Genomic DNA, 25,448 nt, shown 5'->3' with positions numbered 1-25,448 from the left:
CTCATATGCCGTTACGTACAAAGTACAAATATAAACCAGCATGACGGTCGTCAACGGCAATAGAACGTCTCATGACCACCATTCGTAGCCATAGGTGATTTTATGGAATGTGACTTCAGAGAGCGCAAAAAAAAAAAAAGTGAAGGTGGAGGGCACGAGAACAGATCCCCGGGTCAGTGAAGGAGGGATAATTTGAGCCTGGGAAACATGTTTGTTTCCTCACTTTTTCTCTTTCATATTGTTCCCAGCCAGTCAAAGCGGATCTGTTCATCCGAGACGCAAGAGGAAGACGTAAAGCGGATTAGAGTGCGTTAAGACACAAATCATTACCCGCGCATAACGGTGTTCACCTACAGCCCGGGGCTTGGACCCGCCTTGAGGTAGCCATGCGGCGTCTCTATTGAATAAGACACGTCCGTCTTCCCCAAATGACCAAAGGGGTGAACGGCTCGGAAGAGGTCCACTCTACTCCATCGATACGCCGCCGCTCGGCCTATTCAGCGGCAAAGAGCTTTCCTGCAGCTTCAGCTCGGCCGGCTCGATCGATGTTATGAGCAATGCGGACAAACTGCTGCTAAACAGACGGCCGTCGCCACCGAAGGCCCGCCGCTGCATCGGCTCCCCCAGGGTTAGATCGTTCCACTAATGGAGGTCTCTGCTGGGGCCCCCAATGGCCCCTAACCACCAAACAGGCCCCAAGGACTCGCTTCCCCATTCTCTTTTCAATCTCTTTCACAGTCATCCCCTGCATTGTTTCTCCATCCACACAATTGTATTGACCTCAGCCTCAATGGGCCACGACGCTTCCTCATTTGCGTTTGTCAAAAACACAGAGGGCCTTCGCTACACCACCGGGTTGGCTATTGAGCAACAGCTTTTTTTTTTCTGTCAACTAGGGTCCAAAAGTCAAATGAGTATACGGGATAAAGCGGTTTTCCATATCGCTCACGTGCACGTTCGGTTTCTTGTGAAGCTAAGCCACGGCCGCAAGGAGGAAACGTTTTTTCACAAATGTTGGTTTGAAATGAAGAGAAATTATTTGATTTGAAATGTTCATGACAATTATTCCAACCCAACCGTTACTTAAAGGAGGAGATTGCAATTTTCAAAAGGGGGGGGGGGGGGTCACCTTTATTATGACGGCAGGTTATTTGGTTATTTGACAGTATTTCATGATAAAAATAAAAATAAATCGGAAAACCAAAAAGAGAAGTTCTTAGTTCCATTTCATGTCTCTAATTTGATATACAGGAAACCACCCTGTCCGAGGAAACACAACCAATCAGAGAAAGCTAAGAGTGACTTAATGAGTTGTGAAATTGTTGTAAACTGTAAATTGTTGTCACCCAGAAAAGCAACTTTTTTTTCCTAATGAAGCTTTCCTATCATCCTAATTGCTATTGCATTGAAGTTCTATTTTGTTTCCAGGCTGTTGATGGATGATTGACACCTTTTAAGTCACACTCTTTGTCTCTGGTTGGTTGTTTTTTTTTTGGATGCGGCGGTCTAACGAAGATCAAGTTTGAGGCATAAAATGATTTTTTTTTTAACAGATTACACGTAATATGTAAGCGTTTCAAGTCATAATGACTTGGAAAAAAAGTGATTGTTTTGCCATCTGAACAGCATTTCAGAGCATTATTGATGTGATTGTTAATGAGCTCCCGTTTTCTTTTCTTTTCTTTTTTTAAATCTCATTTTAAGACAAGAGCGTGCACGGTGGCCGGAAATCTGTTTCAGGTATTTAAAGCGGTCAAACTCTAGACGGGATCCTTAACCACCACACTTCTGATGAGTCGCCCGCTCGGCCTTTGCATTTGTCTTATTTAATCACTGTAAAAGTAGCGAGGGGAGAAGAAAAAGAAAAGGCGCAATGGAAAGAACCGCCGCGTTTGTCATTTCCGATTGTTTACTTTCTTCACTGCAAATTGATTTTTACATCTCCCCTTACTGGAATCTCTCTGCACTGGGCCGCCAGAACTGTCTGGCTTTGGCCTCGGCTGCCAAGCCCGTCTTTCCAGGCTTTATGAGCGAACTCTGGGGAGGACATTTCAGCCTTTCAACTCACAAGTCATTTGCAATGATACAATACTGCTTTTGTCCTCACCACCTTTGCCGTTTCCTTTCTCTCTCTCTTCCAACCACCGCTCGCCTTCCTTTCTTCGCGTCTCTCGCTTTCATGTCCTTCCATAAACCGGGGCCTACTTGTCGGTCTGCGAGCAGACAAGGTGGACTTCACGGATCAGAGGTGCCGTCGGACACACGCACACTGAAAGACTGGAGCTGACGCTGGAGCTTCAAGTACAGGCTAGGGTTACATTGTGGTGGTTGGGCGGTGCGCTGTGGTTCGGTTCTTCCTCGGTTCTGGTAGGACTGAGGTTTGCCTTGCAGGGACCTCCAGTGAGTCAGGCGGCGGGCCTAAGCTAAACTCAAATCCCAGGCCAGGAATAGTCGTCAGTGCACAGGGCAGCACTAATGGTGTGTTTGTAAGGGTGAAGCCAAACAAACAAGGTGACGTCTGAATTGAAGAAGGGACCAGATGTTGCTCTCGCACGCGCACACGCACACAAGGGACAAAATAAACTTGTGGTGAGGGAAGTGCACCATGTATATCTGCTACAGAGTCGCAGCATCAGCTGCAGCTTGAACGCACGCCGCTCTTCTGCGTGTGTGCTCTCACCAGCTGAATTGACACAATTTCTCACCGCCTTCACATTAACGAGAAAAACGGCCCCAAAAAACCTCATCCGTAATTATTCCCCCAGGTGCAACATTTCAAAATGACCATCAGACATCAACAAATAGACGTTCTCGCGTTCACTCGCAGTCCAAGTGTGTGTAGGGTGTTCCTGACAGCTGAAAAATCCGAAGGCTGAAACAGCCTTGAGAGCATGTGAGTGAAACGGAGCCTAATTACGGTGAGAATATTATTTTGTGCACGTGCGCATCTCTGTTTGTGCGCGGACACGTGGTAAACAATCACTTACGGCGTTTAGCCCGCAATTACAGCCTTCTCGACCTCGCCTACACGAAGCGCTTGAACTCACTCCAACCTCTTGTAGTGACAAATCCAAATGGAGCTTTGCCACACAAAATGTCTGCCTGGCCGCGTTAGCGTTTTGCGTTGCCCGTACAGTACCTGCCAAAGTGCGCACATCAGACACACGAGATAATTGAGCACCCATTAGGGTCAATGTTTTGGCGAAAAATGGCTGTCTTTGTCGCGCGCCAACTCCCCTGCACTCTAAAGCGCATTTCATTCAACCATCCCGCACACAGAAACTATTTGAAAAGCAAAGATGTGTGACAAAATCAGGCAATCATTTTGTCGGCATCGAAGTCAATGGCTGGGCAAAGGGTCTCACACACACACACACACACACACACACATATACAGACGCGCACACACACATATGCACACACGCACACACACACACACACGCATGCTCCCTGCCCAGTGTTTGTGGTGGCGCAGCACATCTGGTAACATCTGGATGTATTTTAGACATGTTTACATTTCCAAAATGCCGAAAAAAGTAGACCAAAAGACCGAACTTAGAAAAATACTGCAGGTACCAAAAGAATATTGAAGAAAGCAACGCATCCCAGATGAGGGACTGTTTCCAACCTACCACAGTTGACGCATACACACTGTTGCAACTATTTGTTAGGATCTCAGGCCAACAAAAACTGACATTTGTGGTGCACTAATTGGCATATTGCAGCCTCATTTTGGGGGGGGGGGGGAGTGGGAGGTGGACGTTTGTCCCATCAAGCTTCGCTTACCTTAAAACAGACGCAAAGCATTGTTGCCGGTTGACAACCGCTCTTACGCAGTCAACGTTGCACACAACACAGCCATTCCCGCCAACACATACACTCATCTGCGCAGACACACACACACACACAAACACACACACACACACACACACACACACATGCACGAAAACAGCTGCATTTCCATTTTTCTTCCCCTAAATGACGAAAACACAAAAACAGTTGGACTTCATTCAGACTAATCAAAGCTGACACGGGGTACAGCGCTGTGAGATGATGTCAGCAATGAGGGGAAACACACTCACACACACATGCACACACACAAGCACGCACACACACACACAGTCTATAGGATGTAATTTCAGTGACTGGGTATAATTTACCAGTGTAACTTGAAACCGGACAGGAAAACGTGTGCCATTCCAACAAAATATAAAGCATACATATTGAGACATGTACGGACAAAAACGGGCAAAGACCCAAACGGCAGCCACGTTGCCAAAGTATGCTAAGGATTGCGCGCAAGGACCGCGCAGGCATCTGAGCGGCTACAAAGCGCAACCCAATTCATGCGGAATGACTTTTTGATTGGAGTGCCACACAAAGTGTCCTTGGGATCATTCTAATCCTCTCAGGTATTCCATTTTCCCATGGCCCACCGTAACCTCTACTCACGCGCACGCGCGCACACATACGCACAAGGGAGATTATTAAAGCAACCTCGTGGCACATGGCGGTTTCTGATGGATTTAACATCAGGAATGATTGTTAACTTTTAGCACTGAAAAGACTTGGAGTGACTCCTGAGGAAAAGAAAAAAAAAAAAAAGGGAAAGAAAACGGCGATCCGGCCAGACACTTGGATCACATGACAACCGAGCTGCAGCTGCAAGGACCGCTGGGAAAACGACCTCGTTGCCATCCCTCAGATCGCGCCGAGTCGAGAGCCAAGCGGTAATGACGCCATGCATCTATATCGTATGTCTGTACGAAGACACCATTTAGCCGCAGAGTGGAATCCGCGTAGGGAGAAGAAAAAAAAAAAGTATCACCGTCGAGTGGTAAAATAAAAATAAAAGTTAATCACCGTGAAATAGATTAAACCTATTAAGAGGAACGTATGCTCAAGGTGACAGAAGAAATTAATTTGGCTCAACTATTGAGACCCTTGCCTCCACCCCGCTATAGGATTTCTACCAAACTAATTATCACGCTCTACTTTCAGAAATAATAAGAAAAGTGCTTAATAGGTCCGGCTTTACCCCTGCATTCGTATGTCCATTTAACACGCCCGCTTTCATGCCCGCGCACTCCTGCCTTAATGCAATTTCACATTCGTGATTTAAAATAGGCAAAGGAATTCTATTTCAAGTGGTGTCGGGATTAGAATATACAAGCGGCAATATTAAAAGACTGTTAGGTTTGCAGCCGGCGCGCCGAGCCCTGAGTGGCTGAAAGCGAAGGTAAAGATGTTCAATAATGTTTTTGTCACACTTGAGGACAAAAGGAGAAGATTACAATGAAAGCGCGGCGATCTGATTAATCTTCCCTCGCTGTATATTAATTTTCTCCCCTCTCTGATTTATGCTGCTTGGGATTTTAATTTTTAACCGCAGCATAGATACGAGAAAGATCCACCGAGCCGGCAACTCCTTGTCTGTTGATTTTAGTCAGCCATTTGCCCCAATTAGAACAACATCCAAATGCAACTATTGTTTCATCTCAAGCATTATTTCAATTTCAATTTTTTTTTTTTTGTAATGTTTTCCACTCATTTGCATCGTAGCGCCCAGGGCGAGAAAGCAAATCCGGAGTGAAAAATGCAGGTTGGGCCAGTTTTGTTCATGATCTGAGCAATAAAAGTTAAGCATACAATAAATAAATAAGGAGGCAAGCCCTTAAGAGGGAGTTGATGTTTTATTATGTTTTTCATCACTTATTTATGCAATTCAATTAATCATGTTGGAGAGCGTTCCGTGAACAACATCCCTTATGCCCCCCCCCCCACACACACACATTTCTTGAAAAACGCTCGTCGAAATGAATGCGCATCTTGGCCGCGTGATGCTTCTCGCCTCGTCAAATCTCAAGAGCACAATGAAAAAGGAAATAATTGTTGGACATCAGCTGTTGAGCTCCTGTCAAAATCATGATGTCATCATTGATTCCGTTAGGTCATTGCACGCAACAACTCAAGTCATGAGCCTGAGACTGCTCAGACTCATGACGTTGTCTTGTACGCATAACGCAAAACATTCTGGGATCGATAAAAGTATTCTGATGGCAATTTTTGAAGTAACTTTAGTGGAGGCCAAAAAAATTGACCTCCTATATTGGCTCACACTGAAAAAAAAAAAGTTGGATGAAGTCAAAAATTCAAGGCGACAAACTTTAAAATTGGGCAGTTCAACAAAAGATTGAGTTTTGCTCATGAAAGAAATAAGATTGCCCCTTGTATTGACCTTCACTTGAATGGGAAAGTCACCAATTGGGTTTGGAGCAAACGACTTTCTTGCTTTGTTGTGCTATCGAACATTGATGGCATAAATGTCAATGAGTTCTTCCAACTCAAAGGATTTTTTTTTAGTCCTCCCTCCCAAAAAAATGGAGAACGCCATACTAAAATAGCTTCAAAAATCCCAACTGTGACACCAACGAACCTCCGGAATAAAAAAAAGTCCTAAAACACAAGAATGATCACGTATGAAATCAAATGAGCACATGGATGAGCTGGTCAGTTGTTCCACTGTTAAACAGATGAGGCATACTTTCACACTTTTTCCAAAACTTTTTTAACGGTGGCTTCTTGGCCTCTGCAGTCATGTCAGCCTAGCGTCTATTAAAACCGCATGTGGGCCCGGCCCGCCGACACACGCACGCACGCACACCCTCCCCGCCTTTCAACACTGAACTTCTAACCTTTTCCTACGCCACCACATCTGGGCCTCGGCGGTAAAATGTCCCCTAACGTTCCCGCATAGACGTCGTCCAAGCAGATAAAAATACACACACGGGCTGGCATCAGTGATCGAGGTCCGATTAGATCGCGCTTTATAGTGACCAATGCCGGCGGCTAACCCAGGCACAGATAAACTCCAAACGTGCGTGCGGCCAAAAGGTGAGACGGAAAATCTCTCTGTGGTTATTGGAGCCCAATTTCATTCGCGTTTTAATATTCGCACGGCAGAATGTTTCAATTAGAATCCACGCAAACTCACACATGACTCAAGACGGAGGCTTTTAAAATAAGCACAGATAGCCATCGGGAAGATCTGATTTTAGCCTGTCACCTGCACAAACACATGTAAAATAAGACACAGTGGCATATCGTTTAAAAAAAAAAAAAAAAAAGACCACCCCCTGTCACACACTGATGCGTATCTGGACAAGTCAACCTGAGATAAAGTCACTCGACAACCACAGCAATCGATGGAAGTAATTTATTTACCTCGCGGGGCAATATCTGCTCTGTCTTCAGACGGCAGAGAAACGGCAGATTTGGCAAGCCGGTGTGAGTGGTGTGCAAATTAATCTAGCGGCAGCCACATCCAGAGCCACGCATGTCCATAAAACAAGCAGAGGTTAAAGCAGCTCACATTCGACACGCACGCACGCACGCACGCACAGCAGGCAAAGGTCCAACACCAAAACCACTTCTCCTAGAAACATGACATGAAACGTCATCTCGCTTCCATTATTCCTGTGATGTGCCATCCCTGGATACTACTAAAAAGTGCACACGCGCACATAGACACACAAAAAAAAAAGTGAAGAGTTCTTTATTTCTCTTTATTTCCATTGAAAACCAACACGGTGGAGTGAGGCCTGTCCACGGCCCTTAACTTTACCTCAATGAAATAAAAGGCACTTAACTAAGCCTCAATGGCGTGCGGCGCACACATGCACAGGCGCACTTATCTCCCCCCCCCCCCCCCCCACCACCACCACCGCCGCCTCCCCGGATGCTCATGCATATGCATTTTCTTTGTGATTTACGCTCCCCGGCGGGGGTGCGGGCCTATCTGAGCGCAGGGCCAACATACAGGTCAGCTCATTTGTAAATCAGTTGCCTATTTATAGACGGCTTTGGAGCGTTTTGGCAACGTAATGGAGCCGCACGTTTGTCGGCGTGTTTGCAGCTATAAATTTGTGTTTATTGGACGAGGTCAGCGTTCTAAACAGGCTCTTAATTACGCCGGCGACTTCATCCTCTATACTTAATCGAGGTCTACGGGGCTTCTTAGCGCCGCAGGTTCTATACGTGCGGTTGTGTTCGAGCGCGCGCGTGTGTTCTGCTGAGCCCTCGACTACTCGTGCCAAGCGGCGGTCTGACCCAGCACTTTGAAGCAGGAAGTTGCCTCACTTTCTGACCTCTCTTATTATTCCCAGGGAGGGGGGAAAAAAATAAGCCTATAGAAGCACGCCTTCCCATCAGGAATAGAGCGTTGGATTATGGGAAAAAGGTGTGACAAAAAGTACACCCAAAGACGTGTTAGGGTTGAAATGCCCATTACTGTGTGCTTCCCCTTTTGTGAACATTCAGTGCTTGTTGCTCCACCTCCTCCCACCTCTTCCGAACAACAGATTTTGGGCTAATAGGGCAGCTGCTGGTCCCCCCACTCCCGCCCCCCACCCACCCCTCCCCTTAAACCCTGCTATTTTGCTCCCTGCAATCCTTCCACGCCAGCTCCCTTCCAAAAAATAAAGCCCAGGAGGACGCATGTTGTTTTCAGATTGTTATTGATGCGTCTGTGACTGGAAAAGTTGAAACTGTTGCTGATGAAAACGTTGATCTGTCCAGTGCCCCCCCCCCCCCCTTGAGCTACCAGAGACGTTCCCAACTTTGCCAAGATTATCCAAACATTTTGGAAGGTTACACAAGTATGTGTTTCCCTATAATGCCAGAATCAGCACACATACGGTATTGTGCAAATGTCTCGGGCCGCCATTGTTGATGATTTAGCAAAAGCATAATGAGTTTATCCTGGCCACGATAGAGAGCAACCTGCTCCAAGGTTCAACTCGTAAGACAAATGAAAACAACTCTTTCAAAGTTTGCGTTGGGGTTGTTTGTCCATTTGTTTGTTCGTTGGCAGGCTACTTCCAAGCTAACGGAGACAAAGGGGGCCAATGTGAGGGTTTGGCCGGTTCAAATGGTTCATATTGACTCACATGCTAAACAAGTAAACCCTTATCCAGATCAAGATGGATTTCATCACGATTGATGGTCAAAATGTAAAGTGTTATCACGTCATGCGCCATTCCGATACAAACTTTTGTAGGCATTAGTTTTGTATTAAGTTGAGTAAACTTAGCGTGTCCTATTAGCTCATGCTTTGCTAGTTATATTGACTGCTAATTCAAGTCAAGTCAAGTGTATTTATAGAGCACTTTCAAACAGCCATCGCTGCATACAAAGTGCTGTACATGGAGCAATTTAACATATACAATAAACAATAAAACAAATCGGTAATAAAGACGGTAGAAAGCACCAAACGGTAAAACCAAGAACCAATCTAAGTCATGCCGAGTCGAATGCCAAAGAATACAAGTGAGTTTTGAGGAGGGTTTTGAAGATGGGCAGCGAGGAGGCTTGCCGAATGTTCAGTGGGAGGTCATTCCAGAGAGAGGGACCAGCAACAGAAAAGGCTCCATCCACTCTGAGCCTCAGTTTAGTTCTTGGTACTTCTAATAATGTCTGGTCCGCAGACCTGAGGCGCCGGGCAGGTGCGTAGGGGCGGATGAGCTCAGAGAGTTAAGGTGGCGCGAGATTACTTCGAGATTTGAACCCTTCAGCTCAGGAACTGCTTTTAGCAAAAAATATATTGCAATGAAATTGACATGTACTCAGCATAAACAATGTAGAACACGGAAGGCAACACCTTATGGGAATCAAAAAAGCCCTGAGCGGGGATATTGTGTGGCGAGTTAATCAAGGCAAAAGCATTCTACGACAGCATTTTTTTTTCTCTGACCCAATGACGCTCGACCCATTTCGGGTTCTGAATGGCTGCCCTAATGTAGACATTGCTAGCTGTTGCGTAACACTCGAGCATCCTCCAGATAAACACGCGCATCAATCTATAGGGGCGTGTGTGTAAACCAGCTCATCCAGATGGGCGATGACACCCAGTCACGCATTCAGGCATTTTTTTTTCCTTTCTGCTTGTGTGTGTATGTTTACAGTGTTCATGTGTGAAACCGGAGCCAAAAGTGTGGTAGCACCCCACCACCAAACACTCGCACGTGCATGCAAACGCCTCATAAAGGTGCTTACTTACTCATAGGCTTCCCTATTACAAAAAAAAAAAAAGAAAAGAAAAGCGCCTCCACTTCATTAGGAAAGTAAACACAAGTGCTGTCTGAAGTGGCTAATTAGAGACTAATTACTCCCCGCTCGTTACTAATGCAAATTAGATTACGCTGCTTAACTTCCTCGTGTCCACAACGCCCGCTGTTAATTGAGGCCTTTTGAAATTAAATTATCCGCTAATTAGCATATCAAAACCATTAATTCCGCCGCAACAAGGAGTGGCGCAAGGAGGTGGGGTGGAAACAACAACAAATGCCAAGTTTTCCTAATGAGTTTTGCTAATTGAATATGGATGCACAATCCAAGGGGTTTGTGCCAGGAATACCTATTTGGTCGCCTGGGTGTGTGCGCACGCGCGTGTGTGTGTGTGTGTGTGTGTGTGTGTGTTTATGTGCCGCCAAATGGAAACAACATGTATCATATGAGCAGCATATAATTAAAGCAACCAAACATTTTGTCAGTGAGTGGGCGATGTAACTGAAGCAAGGATGAGATGGATGCTCATCGCACGAGAGGGAACGAGAGGGAACCCATGTGTGCGTGTGTGTGTGTGTGTGTGTGTGTGTGTTTGTGTGTGCGCGTGTGTGTGCAGGAGGAGTGTTTGTCCAAGCTATAAGGCGTCTTTGAAGTAAAGAACTTGCAGCTCTTGTAAAGTCCCCCGACCCCCTGCCAGCACTTTCTCTGCATCTAACTGGCCCCTCTTCACCTCCTTTATAATACCTTAGCAACTACACACACACTCTCTCACACACACACGGTCACATTTTATGGCCACTCGCAGATGAACAGCGCAATGTTTCATTCAAGCAGGATCGGATTTTACCCTCTTCCTCTCACTGAATAGACGATTTCAACTTTGCGGATTAGAAATGGGGAGTACGTTTGCCTGCTTGTGGATAAGCGAGGCCGCCACGCGCGCACACACCACACACACACACACACACAGCGATGCCAGCGGCTATTAGCCACGTTAATCTAAAGATCCATCAAGGCCTTGTAATGTAAAACCAGCAGAAATAAAGTCGTTGTGCACAAGCCCCTTTCCCAAGTGCCACTGCAATTAAGGTGCATGAAAGGCCCCATTCACGAGTGCCCAAGAAAGTTTCATCTTGCGCATTTCTTATCTCTTCATCCTGTAAAAATGGATGAGAATAAAAAAAAAGGATAGTCGAATTGAGAGGTGGGCACATACAAAAATAAAAATGCGAGAATTACGGTTTGATGATTCCTTTAAGGGGATACATAAATGCCGCGCAACAATATTTGCCCTAATTGCTACAATTATCATATTGAGCAGTTAGGATTTGAGGGTGTTGATGAGAAAAATTGATTAGTCGTCTGTTTCTTTTCAGAGTTTCTTCTTAATCAAAATCTAACATCCTTGAAAAATTAATTTGAAGCCATTTCTTATCAGTTAATTAAATCGGGGTGGAAGTCTTTTTTCTTCTTCTTCTTCTTCTTCTTTCTTTTCGGTGCTGCATGATTAGAACGGTTCTGTTCTCCTCTGTTCAGACACCATGACGTTAGAGGGGGGAACTTTTCACTGTCTCATCAAACATTCACCAGCACAAGAATAGGACTTCTTTGAAGGGCCCGTCGCCGGGTGTCTTATTTTTTTTCTCCCCGCTCTTCCGAACCTCCGCTGTACTGATAAAATGTGCAACACCCAATGGATCTTTCTTTCTCATTAACGGACAGAGAAAGCAAAAAGAGAAGAGGGGAGGAGGGGAAGAGAAAAGGGGGCAGCGGGGAGAGTCAGAGGAAGGAACCAGAGGCGGAGAAAACAGGGAGGCAAAAAAATAAATAAATGGGAGCCAATGCCAGCGATAAAGTCACATTTTAGCTTCATAGCCTGTGCATAGTAATCGATCGATTGATGAATTGATTAATTGGAATAGAGATCAAATGATCATTATCGTCCCCCCAAATCCAAGGGCGGGCATTTCTGGTCCTCAAGGGCCACTTTCCTGCCTGCTTTAGATGTCTCCCTCCTGCGACACGCCTCCCTCAAACCATCAAGATCCTTATAAGGCTTCTGAAGGGCTTGCTGATGAGCTGATCATTTGAAATCGGGTAAAAAGTGGCCCTCGAAGACCCGAGCTGCCCAATCCCGCCCGAATCAATCAAGGAAATGTCAAAATGTCCGTCCACCACTTCCTTGGATGCAAGAATCAAATACACGGAGTTAATATGGAGCTCAAGTCACGTTCCCTCTCGGCTGACCGGCGGCCGGTGCGAGGCGAGGCGCAGGTCCATCTATTTGTTTGGGCAAAAGTGAACACGAGAAGTGATGGAAAATAGAGTTCCTTGACATAGATTTCCACTTCATTCCATATCCCTGCTAGGTTTACTCATCAGAGGGTGACTTCACCTAAGAAAACTAGTTTTCTATTTCTGGAGGAATACTAATTATAAAATCTCTGCCCCTGGCAAAGGAAAGCCCCTCTCAGAGGGAGGGAGGGAAAGAGAGAGAAAAAGAGGGGAGGGAGGGAGGGAGGAGGGAGAGAGAAAGAGAGAGAGAGCGACGGAGAAAAAGTCCATTCAGCGCCATCAGACGAAGATAAGTTCTCTCTCTACTTGAGCGATCAGCGGAGCAGAACCGAACAGATACAGCGCGCTCGGCTCATCTGTCCATCCCGGCCTCCTCGGGGGAGGCGAGGATAGATTGGGAGGAGGAGGAGGAGAATAAGCGGGAAGAATCGGTCGGAAAGAGAGCAGTGTGGAATATTTCTGTGATTGAATCATCAATGGAATGAATATCAGAATCCAGAGAGATTTCAAGATCAACCAATCAACAACGCGCGCCCTCATCAGCCAGTCAGCCCCCATTAAAGCGCTGTTCGTATACTATAGTTCCATCTGTCCGGATTTCGGTCCCCGCCCCCCCATATTTTTTTGTCTTCACTCCAGCTGCCCTCATCTTTCTCCCCGGGAGACGAGAGAATTCTTAAAGCCACAATTACCGCACACAACTATCAATTTCCCCTTCAATTAACCCTGTGGGAGGAGGTGCGGGGAGACCTTCAAATTTTGGGGATAGAGAGCTGGGCCCACTACTCTCCTTCTCACCCCCCCCCCCCCCATCCCTCCAAACACCAGGGCGGTGTCGCGTTTAGGAGGTGAATGACATCTCGACGGGAGCATCTCGTACAGCCCAGGTGATCTGCTTCATTCGATGAGCGGAAATTTCCGCTAATGCAAACAGAAAGAGGAGGGTGTCAGTCGTGTGATGTTTCTGCCATCAGCGAGTCTGCATCCCATGACGAGCCCCCCCAACTCTGATTCCTACTTCTCTTCTGTCTTGCCCACTCTCTGGGCAATCCGATGACAAAAATCCCGCCGGACACCCGAACGCTCGTCTGCCGCTCAGCCTCCCGCCCCATCTGTCCTCGTCCTCCCACCGTCGTCTCCTCCCTGCTGTTGACGACCCCGCGGGCCTGATAAACGACGACCAAGTTACCTTTTAGACGACGAAAAACTGCAGCGGCACATGTTGCCAATTAAGACTACAGGTTGCGCGCGGCAGCGCCAACCTTCGCTAGCCGACGGGCGCCTTTCAACGCGGCTTGTCCCTCTTTTACTTAACTGACGAAAAACTTAATAGGAGGAGTAAAACGCATTTTGTATAGTCGGTGCACCATTTAATTTATTTCAGGGACAATCGGGTGTAGTGATAAAATGTTCATTCAGACGAGCGGTGTATTCAGACCACCTAACACAATTTGTGACCTTTTTATATGGCGAAAGCGTACACAAATCCACGCGATTACACGGCAGCCAAATGAGAACGGTGTATTCATCCGTGGCGGCGAAGCATGAAAATATTTCGTGAACAAATGGGACGAAAATGTGCACGAAATGCCGGCATTTTCAATGGTTGGGCTGCATTGTGTCGAATTTTGCTGAAGGGTCCGATTGATTGACCTTGCCGCACGTTCCTGTCAAATCGCTGCTACGGAATTAAATGATTGCTATTGAACAAGCGCGAGGAGAGCTAGCAAATGTTGGAAGTAAACTGTGATGACAGGCGGGATGTAATGAAGAGACTGAGAGGGAAGGCAGAGCGCTATAATTAGAGACAACGGGCCCGACGGGGAGAGTCGGGGACAGAAAAAGAGGTGAGGAGAAGAGGAAGAAGCAAAAGGAGAAAAATAAAAGAGTTGGAAGTTCAAAAACAAAACCTGGTTGAAAGAGCATTGTTGCAATGGTGCAAAAAAAAAAAAAACGCAAAAAGGATTGCTTGTTTGATGAACTCAAATTAGGAGGACAACTCATTAGCTGAAATAAATGAACTTTTTTTTTTTGCTCATTTCTTTCCAAAAAAAAAAAGAAGCTCCTTTCATTTTAGAATGGGAGTGATTCCATTGCCACAAAGCAACCCATCATAACGGAAACGGATTATTCAAACCTATAAATAAACGACAAACGCTTTCATCACTTTCCTGATAGAATCGTGTGCAATTTCGTCCACACAAAAAGAAAAAAAAAACCTCTTCATTTGCTCCGACTTTCAAATTGCCCTATTTCTTTTCTTACAGAGCCCCCCCCCCCCTGCCCTATCTAACGCATCCACTCTCAATCCCGCAAGCCTTCAAAGCCTAACAACACAAACGCACACAGACACTCGCGCGCACAAACACACGACGGCCGTCGCTCCTTAGGAACATGAGAGCTGTCTCTAATTCGCAGGCTGGCAAAGCCGCGCTGGACAGCAAATCTTGATCTGGCGGGATTAGGATACTTTTATTTCGCCGAGAGCCAAAGGGAGGAGGAAGGGCGAAGTCGGAAGCAGGTGTGTACGTTTGTTTGAATCCTTGTCCAAATGTCAGAAAAGAAGCGGTGACAACAGCAACGTAGATACTTCACAGACACAACATGAGGTACACCTGCACAATGTAATCAAATGCCATCAAGAAAATTGTTTTATATTCCATTCCTCCCGTCGAGCTCATCTGATTGGAGTTTGTATACTGTATATTATTTAATCCTGGAGAACCCACGGGGTCAAATTTGACCCCTATAAATTCTGCTACTCAAATGCTACCCTTAAATCCCAAAGGGTCAAATTTGGCCCTCAACCTAAATTAGGATTAAAGCATTAAATATTTGAAAAAAACCCATATATTTTGATGTTCAGTGAACATATAGCAGGCGTTTAATGTCAAATTCATCCTTTTCCAAAGAAGAAAACGGTTCTTGGGTTCTACCGGGGTTAATACATTTCTAGCAATGACAGTTGCAATGAAGTGGCCAGTGCTTGTGCACATTCACGCATTCATAATCAAGTGGCTCAGAAAGGAGGCTCATCGCTCCCCACTGCGGAGGAAGAGGAGACAAGGGGGTCGGGGGGGGGGGGGGGCAAGGAAGGTGGAGGAAGGGTGTTTGGGAGGAGGGGATTGCACAATTATTCAGATAACAGCTGGGAATAATCTAGTGGCAGATGTCTCTCGGCCAACAATGCCCACCGCACACAGACGCGCATGTGGAAGCACATGCGCACCAACACCGGTTTCAATGCCCGGTCAAGGAGCACAAAGTGGAGAGAAAAAAAAAAACAGCCTCTGATGGACCGGCACCAAAGATCTCAATCCTCCCTCTTTGACTGAAGACGTTAAAACTCATTTGCAGCGCTGATGAAATCATTAAAAAAAAAATAATAAGAGAAGACTATCTCCTCACAGTGATGAATTGCCCTAAAGAATACATGAGAGTTAAGAAAACTGATGACCTGTTTGCTTTTTCTTCTCCGTCACAGCCGCTTGAAAAACAGAACCTAAAACCAGAGGAATTCAGTCCGGGGAGGAGAGAGAGGTGGAGGGTCACGCGGTGATTGACAGTTAATTGAATGTGCACGGCACACACGCGCACAATAAGTGCATCCGCAGTGCAACGGCACCACCTCGACTCCTGATAGTGGCTCTACCAGCCCCCTACCGAGTAAAACCTGGCCGGTGTCTTTACCTCGAGTTGCAAAGCCTCGCACAAAGCAGGAGTTTAAAAAAAAACCACACAAAAAAAACAGAGTCTGGCATTGTTTTTTTTTCCCCTCTGAAGATAAGCAAACTATTTCGAAAGACTCAAAGTTCCCAAGCGCTGGCCCGTTCTAATCTCCCATGTGAGGTTACAAGCGGCAGAGGAGGAAGGAAAAGGGCGGTCCAGACGGGTGTCAAAAGCTCCGTCAAGCCGTCAAGCCAGGCCGCCTATTGTGATTTAGTCCAAGACCGGCGAACAGATCGCCCCGTCAGGGGATGGATCATCCTGCGCGGCGCCTCACATGCTAATAGCTTAAGTCGGCATCCCGTGTCTCCCCCCCCCCCCCCCCCGGAACTAATACCACAAATACTAATACCATAAAAGAGCCCCAGCAACGTTTTCGCCAAGCGTTCGCCAACATCCCGATACTTGACGGATTAGAAGACATAATGAGATGCATTTCAAGGGTTATTACCACACCGGTCCGCCGTGACGCGGAACCGGGGCGCAGACTAAAACCGCAAGCACGCTCACGGCAAATATTCTGATGCGTGCCGAGCAACTACAAATGCGGCAAATCAGATTCGCGGTCAAATCAAATGAGAGAAGACAAAATCATAGTGGGTTGTAAAGTGTCAATTAGGCTAACTGAACCAAACCTGAGCAAAAAGTGCGCCCGAGAGGCCCGCTAGCACGTCTCTCCAGCGAGACGATTTCTGAAACGCGCTTCGGCGAAGCCATAACGCCGCGAGACGCGCATTTCGCAGCTGTCACCTAGCCTTCACGACCATCCTTTTCAACACACGTTAAAGCGGCGGCGCGCAAAAGTTGAGTCACATTGTTGCTTCCGAGCAAAGCTTTCCACTGATCTGTCCGCGCCCCCCCCCACCCACCCCCCGCCCGATTGACGGCCGCCCTGTCAGTCTGTCGCGGCGCTTTAGAAAACACCAACGGCTCTCTGATGAAGCGCTTACAAAAAGGTCGGAGGGTTGGAGGCGAGGGGAGCCGACCACGGGGATCGGAAAGGGAGTCGGGACGAACTGAAGGAAAATCCATAACACAAATAAAGCTGTCAGCGGCAATGCGGAGTTAGCGTGAGACTCGACGACCAATGAGTGGCCATCAAGACGCTCTATTTCAAGCGCAGGTTGTAAATATGAGGCGATGTTACTTTGTCGGCGTTAGCTCATCAGATTTTCCCCCAAATGGGCTTGTAGGTCGATCAAAACGTACAAGGTGAAACTTATTCACTATTTCACGCCATCATATTCTCTCTACGTTGCTGTCCGTGATCGATGCGTGTCCACTGTAGTCCTTTTCTCCCTGCTGCGTTATTATTGTGCCTTCTCCAGAAATGTCATACGATGGCTTTTCGGGGTGTCTCACGGACTCCTTATGCTTGGGCCTACGAATGTGAGCTTTTAAAAATCCTCAAGCATTTTGCTACGTGCAATCTTGCGTCTTTGCCATCTGTTAGAGTCGCCGGTGACGGTGTTGAAGCAGTGGCTTGTCAATCAAAAGGAGTCACTCCGCTTGACCGTCTCGTGGATGGTGTATGTTTATTTTCTCGCCACTTTTTGCCGACGGCAGTTAGCAAAACGACGTTTTTACTGATCAAAGTGTTTCACTGTCGCTTTTTCGGTAGCTAATGACGAATACGGTTGGTTTAGATGAGGAGATGCATCAAGCGTGCTTCTGACCTCATGCTCCTCTCCCGACGGCGAAACTTGAAAAGCCCCCGCCGCCGCCTCCTGACTTCCCGATTCGCTCTCATTCCTCCAGACTTCACACTGACAGCACAACCCCACCACCACCAAACACACACACACACTCAAACGTGGCCCACCCCTTCAGTTCCAGCTCTATGCTCCAACCACGGCCTCAGGTGCCAAACGTACCCTGGAGAGGCTGATCTAATGCTTCCTCAGCTGTAATGACCCACGCCTCAACAACTCTTGGACGCTCCTACCAGCCTTTTCACTCATATGTTCTATCTTCTTCCTGTCCCTCACTTCCCTTTTCAGCCCCCCCAGCGACTCCCCCCCCTCCCCGTCCTACCGCCACCCGCTCATAGGAAACAGTCCCTTCCGCTTCGAACTGTTGGGTCACTCCTCCCCACATCCATCAGCTGTTAATGGGCTGGCGTTCTGTGGAACGACTAAAAAAAAGACCCTAAATGAGCCCGGCCCATATGAAATTAGGATACGTTTCATTTCAGGCACTTGAATAGAAAATCAATGAGTTAAAAACAACAACAAAAATGAATCAATCACGAAGGTTTGAAGCCATGCATGATGGCTCCTTGAAAAGACACAAGGCAGCAAACGCGCACACACACACACACACACACACACCTCGCTCACAGGTGGCCAACGTCGATGTACGATGTGTCTCAGGGCATCTTTGTGTTTCTACCCTCCTCCTCCTCCCTCTGTTCTTCGTCGCCTTGCACTCTTGCAACTTTACAGTACGACGCTTGCCTCCTGACCCGTCAGGAAAACACATCTCATCTTTGAAAAATGTGCAGGGATTTATTAAATGCGCACGCTCGCTCTCTCTCACACACACACACACACACACACGCACACACACACACACACACACGCACACAAACATTGAGCGCTGTACTTCTCCTAAATAACAAGCTCAATTTGAACCACATGTATAATCAGTACTCAGTCTAAAGCAATGTGGCGGCAGTTTCTCCATGCCGTCAATCACTTCAATACGCAACCTGAACATTCTCCCGCTTGCAGCACTTCAACAAATTTGGCAATTATATCGCATGAATAATTATTGCCGAAAAAGGGATCAGACACGATGATTGAAATACAATGTGGGTTTTTTTGAACATATGTTAACACAAATGGAAACATTTTTATCTTGCTCTCCGACCCCAATGAAAATTTTACCATTTTTAGTTTTTGTTGCAGCTAAGTGGCACCGTAGGAAAAAAAAAACTACGGCCGATCAAAGCTGACATGTTTATCATAGCGGTGTCATATGTGGGCACTCTTCAACATCACTTTACACCCAAAAAGCCCACTCAGACTTGTGGGCTGGGGTTCGCAGCATATTACGGACACAGGACATTTAAAACTTCAAATGGTGGCCATTTTCACTGGAGCAGCACAGGTGCGTTGAAAACCCCCCAATAAAAAGCACTTTTATACATACTCCTCATTGTACACATACTATCAGCAGCCCTACTGATGGAGGTGAGAGGACCCTTTGGGTGAGTTTATGGACTAAAACAATCATGCCAGCATGGCTTTTAATCTGCCTGGAGAGTTTTTTTTTTCCCCTCACAAGCATATGAGATTCATTGTAATTTTTACCCATCTCTAGACCATCTCACAGAGCCACACGCACACAATGCCCGAATGTCAGAAAGACAATCACATACACACTCGACCGGCTGTTCTGTTGGAAAATCTTGGACTGATAGGGGTCCGGCCCAGCAGCGCACGACAAACAAAACGTGACGTGGAAAAGACACAGCTGTCGGGATAGATGAGGCGAGAAGGGAAATGAGAGAAGAAGTAAAAGTGTGGAAGCAAATGGGAAATTTAAAAAAAATACATGTTGACAGTCAGGCAGCTGCATAATAGTGCATGAGGACAAGGGAAAACGAGCCTCACAAAAAATGTTTTTTTTTCTTCCTCAAAAATTGATTATACCTGCCTTCTGTTTTAATGTTTTTAGATTTCAATCAAAAGATACGAATGTCAAAGTGTAATTGAATCTCACACAAAAAAAACATCTGAATAGCTTAATAAAAGGTGTCGGACTCGATCCCCATCCAAAAATGATGAGAAAAATCCAAAATTTGACACAGTGAGGACTGCTGACATTTCTTTTAAATGCCTGAGTTTTCACGCGTTCATTTCTTTTCCGTCAGTGAATTAAAAGTCATGGAAATGCACGGAAATTTAAATATTTAGTTAACATCGTTCTTATCTCGCCAATTGAAGACTTTCAAAGGAGGCCTGAGTGCATTCGACAGCAAACGTGTGCGTTTTTCCCCTCCCTTCAATCTACATGAAATGCCAATTTGATGGTAGGCAGTCGCCACCAAGAACTGTCTGACACCACAAATGTGACAAGGTCATAAAGCGTGATTGAGAGCTTTTGCATCTTTTGTTAAAGCGCAATTAGGAAAGTGTCTCAGTGGAGGGAAAAAAAAGCCAGTGAGGAAGATGGAATGGAAACAAAACAGAAGGCGGAAAAAAAATGAGAGATGGATGACAGTAAATAAAATCAATTTTGACAAATGTCTTAAAGCCCCGTCAATCAAATGGCAGTGATGCTGGTGTCAGTTTGGCCACCACATCGACACACAATGAATTGTTGTTTTTAGGCTTCCCTCCTTTTTGTCCCCTTCATAACTCGCATGCATAGTAAATCAGTTGAAGTATTCATGTGTAACGTAGGCCTATCTTTTGGATGTCAGTATGAGATTGCAACTAAGTTGACCAACACGGTTAAAAACGTACATTGAGCTGCACCCTTTTAGGTCATCTTTTTTTTTTAACTTTGTAATATAACCAAAAGGATCAAATCACTTTCTGAAATTGCGAACTGCATTATTAATTGTTATTTTTGCATTTCTTAAAACGTGCTCCCTTTTTTTTTTAAGATGGTCCAAGATAAGAGAATGCAGAGAGATGCACGTCAACTTTACGATTCTGTGGCAACTTTCCTCCGCGTCGAGACGTTTCAATTTCATTGTTGGATCGTGCAAAAACGGAGCAAAATCATCACCAATAAGAAACTCTGCCAGGTCTCACACACGGCGGTTACAAATTTCGAAAAGTCAAAGCGGGTTTGAAAAGAAGGTATTGTTCCCTGACCTTTTGACTAGAGAGCTGTTTTCTTCTTCTCTCTTTCTTTTTGACACAATGGGTTTATTATCATCTGTGAGGGGCGCATTAAAAAAACGCGGCGATACAAAGATAAAACTAAATTAAAATCACAACTACTTCAAAAAAAAATGGAGAACTTGAAAAGCTCACGTCTTGTAAAATTACCACCACATAACTTTACGTCGGCGTTTATGGTCAAAAGACGCGTGGGGATTCATTAGGGGGAAGTTACAAATTTGCTTGTAAATAAAAGAGACTCAAAGTTACTTGAGCGCTGAGTTTTAAGAACGCCACCTTCCGCAAAGAAATACTCAGAAATAACTTTCAATGATTCAAAATTAATCATTCAAAAATCTATTTTAAAAATGTCTTCGTGGTTGAGAAACAGTTAGTGGAACCTTTTGGATTTTGTATTGTAGTACAATCGAAAAAGTCCCCTTTTAGGGTGCATTTTTAAAAGGTTTGGAGGCAAAAAGGAGAGTGAATACAACACACACACACGATAGTGCGTTAAAGTGTTCGCATTGGAGCAATCGACACACCTTTCCACGTGGTTAGAGCGGCTTAAAAGTTGACAAACGAGGAAAAAAGTGGGGGAAAAAGTCCAAGAGGACAAGACAATGCGAGAGATAGCGTGAGTGCGTACGTGTGCTTGCGTGCGTGTGTTGGTGTGCTGTGCATGAACCTGTTCTCTCGCGTTGGGAAGAAGTCAACTTTCACGCCAGGGGTTGGAGCATGTGGGCAGCCCGGCTCCGGCTCCTCTCGGCCCCCTCGCGCTGTCCACTAGCTCTCTCGGCGACAAAAAAAAAAAAAAAAAAGGCCACACGCCGGTGGGGAAGAGAGAGATACACACACAAAAGCAATAAGAAAAAAAATAAAATAACAACTTCAAAAATAAAAATTAAAAACGATGTCAACAAAATAAAAGCGAGAAGCGAAGACGACAAAAGCGTGCTCGCGAGTTAGTCCTCTTCTTCTTGTTCGCTTCTTTTGTGCACCTCTGGAGTCAAGTCTCAACAATTGTGCCGCTTCTCGTGTGCCACCGTGCTCAACTTCTGCTCGGCTCGCCTCTCCCGCTATCTCGCCCCCTCCCCCCCAAAAAAAGCTGCTTTCGTTTTATCTTTTTGCTTCTTTTTTATTTTCAGCGCCACAAACTTTGTCCGCCTGCCGCTCCGCTCTTTTTTTGCCATCCACTCTGACGCTCCCTCGCTGGAAATCAGCCTTGAATCACCAGGGCAGCGTGTGTGCGTGCGCGCGCGTGTGTGCGTGCGCGTACTGCACGGGGACAGTTTGTGCGCTACCGTAATGCCTCCAAAGCAGGTGCGCCTCTTCAAAACTCCACGACAAAAGGAAACAGCGCCTCTCTCCTTCTTCCCCCTCATGCGGGATGATTTTGATTTCTCTTTGGGGATATTTGCGTCTTCTCCATCTCAACAATCACTTGTGCTTCGCGTCTTGAGTGATTCTTACTGCGTTCTTCATGCCGAATGTAAAAAAAAAAATCTAAAACGACAGATGGTCTATTCATCGGCTCTTTTTCATTAAAGTGTTTAGTAAAGTGTTTGTTAAAGGTCAAAAGCCTCTCTGCTGAAACAATGGCGCACAAAGCACATCGAAGGTAATAAAATGAGCAACTGATTTCAGAAAGAAACGATTCAAAAAGTTGCCTGGAAGGTGGCCTGCCACTTTGGGGTAGATCAGCATGTCAATGTTACACTGTTGAGGTTGCAGGTTTGGTTTCAAGATATTCAACTGTGCAAGGACTTTTGCAGCATTTGTATTCTTCTTTGTATTTGCAATTCTAAAGGAGCAAATAGCAAATTGATTAAACGTAGCATTGGCATGACATTCTCTGTACTGCTGCGCGTGCGTGCTTGCGTGCGTGCGTGCGTGAGGGGAAGCCAGTGACCTTTTGACTTCCTTGCATCCCGACTGAGTCTTGCCATTATGTAGTCAGGGAACAACAGATGGTTTGCCTGTGCTGAAACTCAGAAAAACAACCCACCCCAAAAAAAAAAAAAAAAAAAAAAAAAGATTCAAACAGAACATTTCACTTTCATGGACTTTTTTTGTTACGTTCCTGCACTGGCATATCTAAAGTGTTTTTAGATACAAACTGGTGTATAATTGCCTCCACCAAGTGAAATCCGGAAGTTGTAACCACGCATTTGAGGAAGCTAAAAATGGAGATAACTTTAAACTGTCTCTCACTGCATTTTGATTTAGGTGTAAAGGACTGATGTCAGTCTTGAAATAAAACTGTATTCCTCAAAAAAAAAAAAAAAAGACTGCTTAAGTGGGCTCACGGCTGTTATATGCTTTCTTTGCAAATAGACAGTTATATTATGATTGGACTTTTTTTTTTTTTACTGTCTGCAGAGCTCACTATGTCCTTGATGTATTTTGGAGGCTTGACAACTCCTTTTGCAAGAGTTATTACCACCTTTTTCTCCCTCACATCTCATTCATTTGCTAATTGACAGCATAATCAGTGTTGAGATTACTGTCTCTGAAGAAATTTGGGAATTACATCATGACTCTCTCGGCAGAAGGTGGGGGGTGGGGGGGGGCTAGAGGAGGAAGAAAAAAAACATGTTATAACTCAAAAGGGAATCTTGGAATAATTTGGCGTGGGCTATTAAGAAGGATTCAGCTTCCTTTTCCCTATTGAAGCTTTTTATTACCATTGGAAAATGATGGCAGTCAACCAGAGGACCACCTCACAAGAGGCCACCACTGCAGTAAATCACCATACATTCATGAGTACGATCAATAACCCTAAAAAATATGTGTACTGTACATCTGTGTGTGGGTTCGTTTGTGTGTGAACGCGTGTCCAACTGGAACCTTTGCTCATTTGCTGTTGTCACTTCAAGTTTGAATTTGATCATGTTTATATCTGCAAAACAAACCTGCGTTATTCATGGGTCAGTGTCACAATGAAGTGCCTTTGGCATGCCCATCAGAATCATTTACTCATCAAGAAAATTTGAAAAGTATTGAAATTCTGAGTTGCCAAACGTTTGCATAATAAATCTTTTTTTTTTTTAAACCTCTTGGAATGTGATTTGGGGATGTGACACACACTGCTCTGCGAAGTACTTGAATGATACCATATTTTTTTTTACACGGTTTCATTATCCTGATGATGCCATCTAGATAGTGTCCACAAATTATCTGGAGCAGTATGGATTATGGAATGCATGCAACTGGATACGATGGCAGATGAAGCGCCAGATGTGTGTACATTTTGTTACGTTAAAAAAAAATAAATAAAACAATCTCCTTGGGAACCTCCAAAGACATACGAGACACAAATTTAAGGACACACACATGTGGGTTATTTCAACAATCGTCAGGTAAGGTAGCTCAGTCTGCAAACATCAACAGCTAGCGTAGCATTAGATCGCAACATGTTTTTGGCAGTAAAAGTTTAGTACATGCTATTCAGTTACTCGTTTGTCCTTAGGGCACACCACACATGGTGAGAAGTGGGGCCAAAACAATCCAACATTTTGAATATCCCCAATTTGGGATTGGAGTGGCCTAAACATCCTTCTGAGCCATCAACAGTCTGAATACACCGCACGTGGCTGTAATATGTCGAAAGATTATATTTGGAGCCATCCCGATAATCACAGCATCCTTACTATTGTCGGGAGTGGAGAATTGTGGCTACAATTGGGCCGATTTTTCTCGCTGTGTGAACCAGGCTTTAGCTAGCTACATTTCTCTGGTAGGTAGCGTCAGTGTAGCTAAGCTACATTTAATGTAGACTCACTTGTAGTTTAGCTGTCTAGATTTTCCAAGTCGTGCAGATCTGACCTCTCGTAAGTTTTGCTGAGGTCTGACAACGTTCTCCCTGGCAGTAGTTCCGTCTGACGTTTGACTCATATTTTTCCACAAAAATTGTGGCCAAATTCCAAATGATACAACAACGCAGGCATTTGATTTTTACAGTAAAAACCACTGTGAATGTTTGGCACCAAGTCGTAGTCCGTGAATACATTTGCGTTTCATGCCTTTTTGACTTTTGTTTTGTTCGAATTGCTTGCGGTCCTCCAGCTACTGCCCGTATTCTTTATAAAACTGTTCAGAGTTGTGAGCTCAAGCCAAGTTAGTGGTATGCAGCTGACGTTTTGATGGATATAGGCTCGCTTCACTTGTTGATCTTAACACTGCATTTCTGACAGATGGAAGGGTATTGCACAGCCTCCGATGTTTTTGAAAGCGTTATTCCGGCGTACGGTTGTGTAGCTGTTGAGGCGAGAAGCATAGTTTGGGCCATGATGCTATAAAGTGACAAAATCGGGCAAAGCCTTGACAGGAGCAGGCTGCGTAACAGGATGAAAAGAGCCTGATAAGTCTGGTTCTCATCTCTCCCATTCAAATTTCGGAACCCTTCTGCCCCGTGTTAATCAGGGTGAATAGTTATCAAAGTGGACAGGTAATTAAATTAAAACTTAAGTGGCTTCATGTGCAAGGTTGGCTGTACTACAAGTCGTCGTCCCCCCCCACCCC

The 25,448-nt window shown here is 45.4% G+C and overlaps 1 protein-coding gene across 2 annotated transcripts in view; it reads right to left on the bottom strand.

Annotated features, from left to right (window-relative positions):
* foxp4 (forkhead box P4) overlaps positions 1-22,122 on the bottom strand; it is a 91,394-nt gene extending 69,272 nt beyond the window's left edge. For both annotated transcript variants that reach the window (XM_086117720.1, XM_086117722.1), the window contains exon 1: positions 21,613-22,122. The gene's annotated coding sequence lies outside the window, so the exon portion shown is untranslated. The remainder of the gene's footprint in view (positions 1-21,612) is intronic.
* Positions 22,123-25,448: the final 3,326 nt, after the last annotated feature.

Source organism: Hippocampus guttulatus, chromosome 8 (assembly GCF_054856545.1).
Source record: "Hippocampus guttulatus isolate MCC_2025c chromosome 8, RoL_Hgut_1.0, whole genome shotgun sequence".
In the NCBI taxonomy this organism is placed as follows: Eukaryota; Metazoa; Chordata; class Actinopteri; order Syngnathiformes; family Syngnathidae; genus Hippocampus; species Hippocampus guttulatus.
Note: the sequence above shows the minus strand (reverse complement) of the source record. Positions and strands in the feature narration are given on the sequence as shown.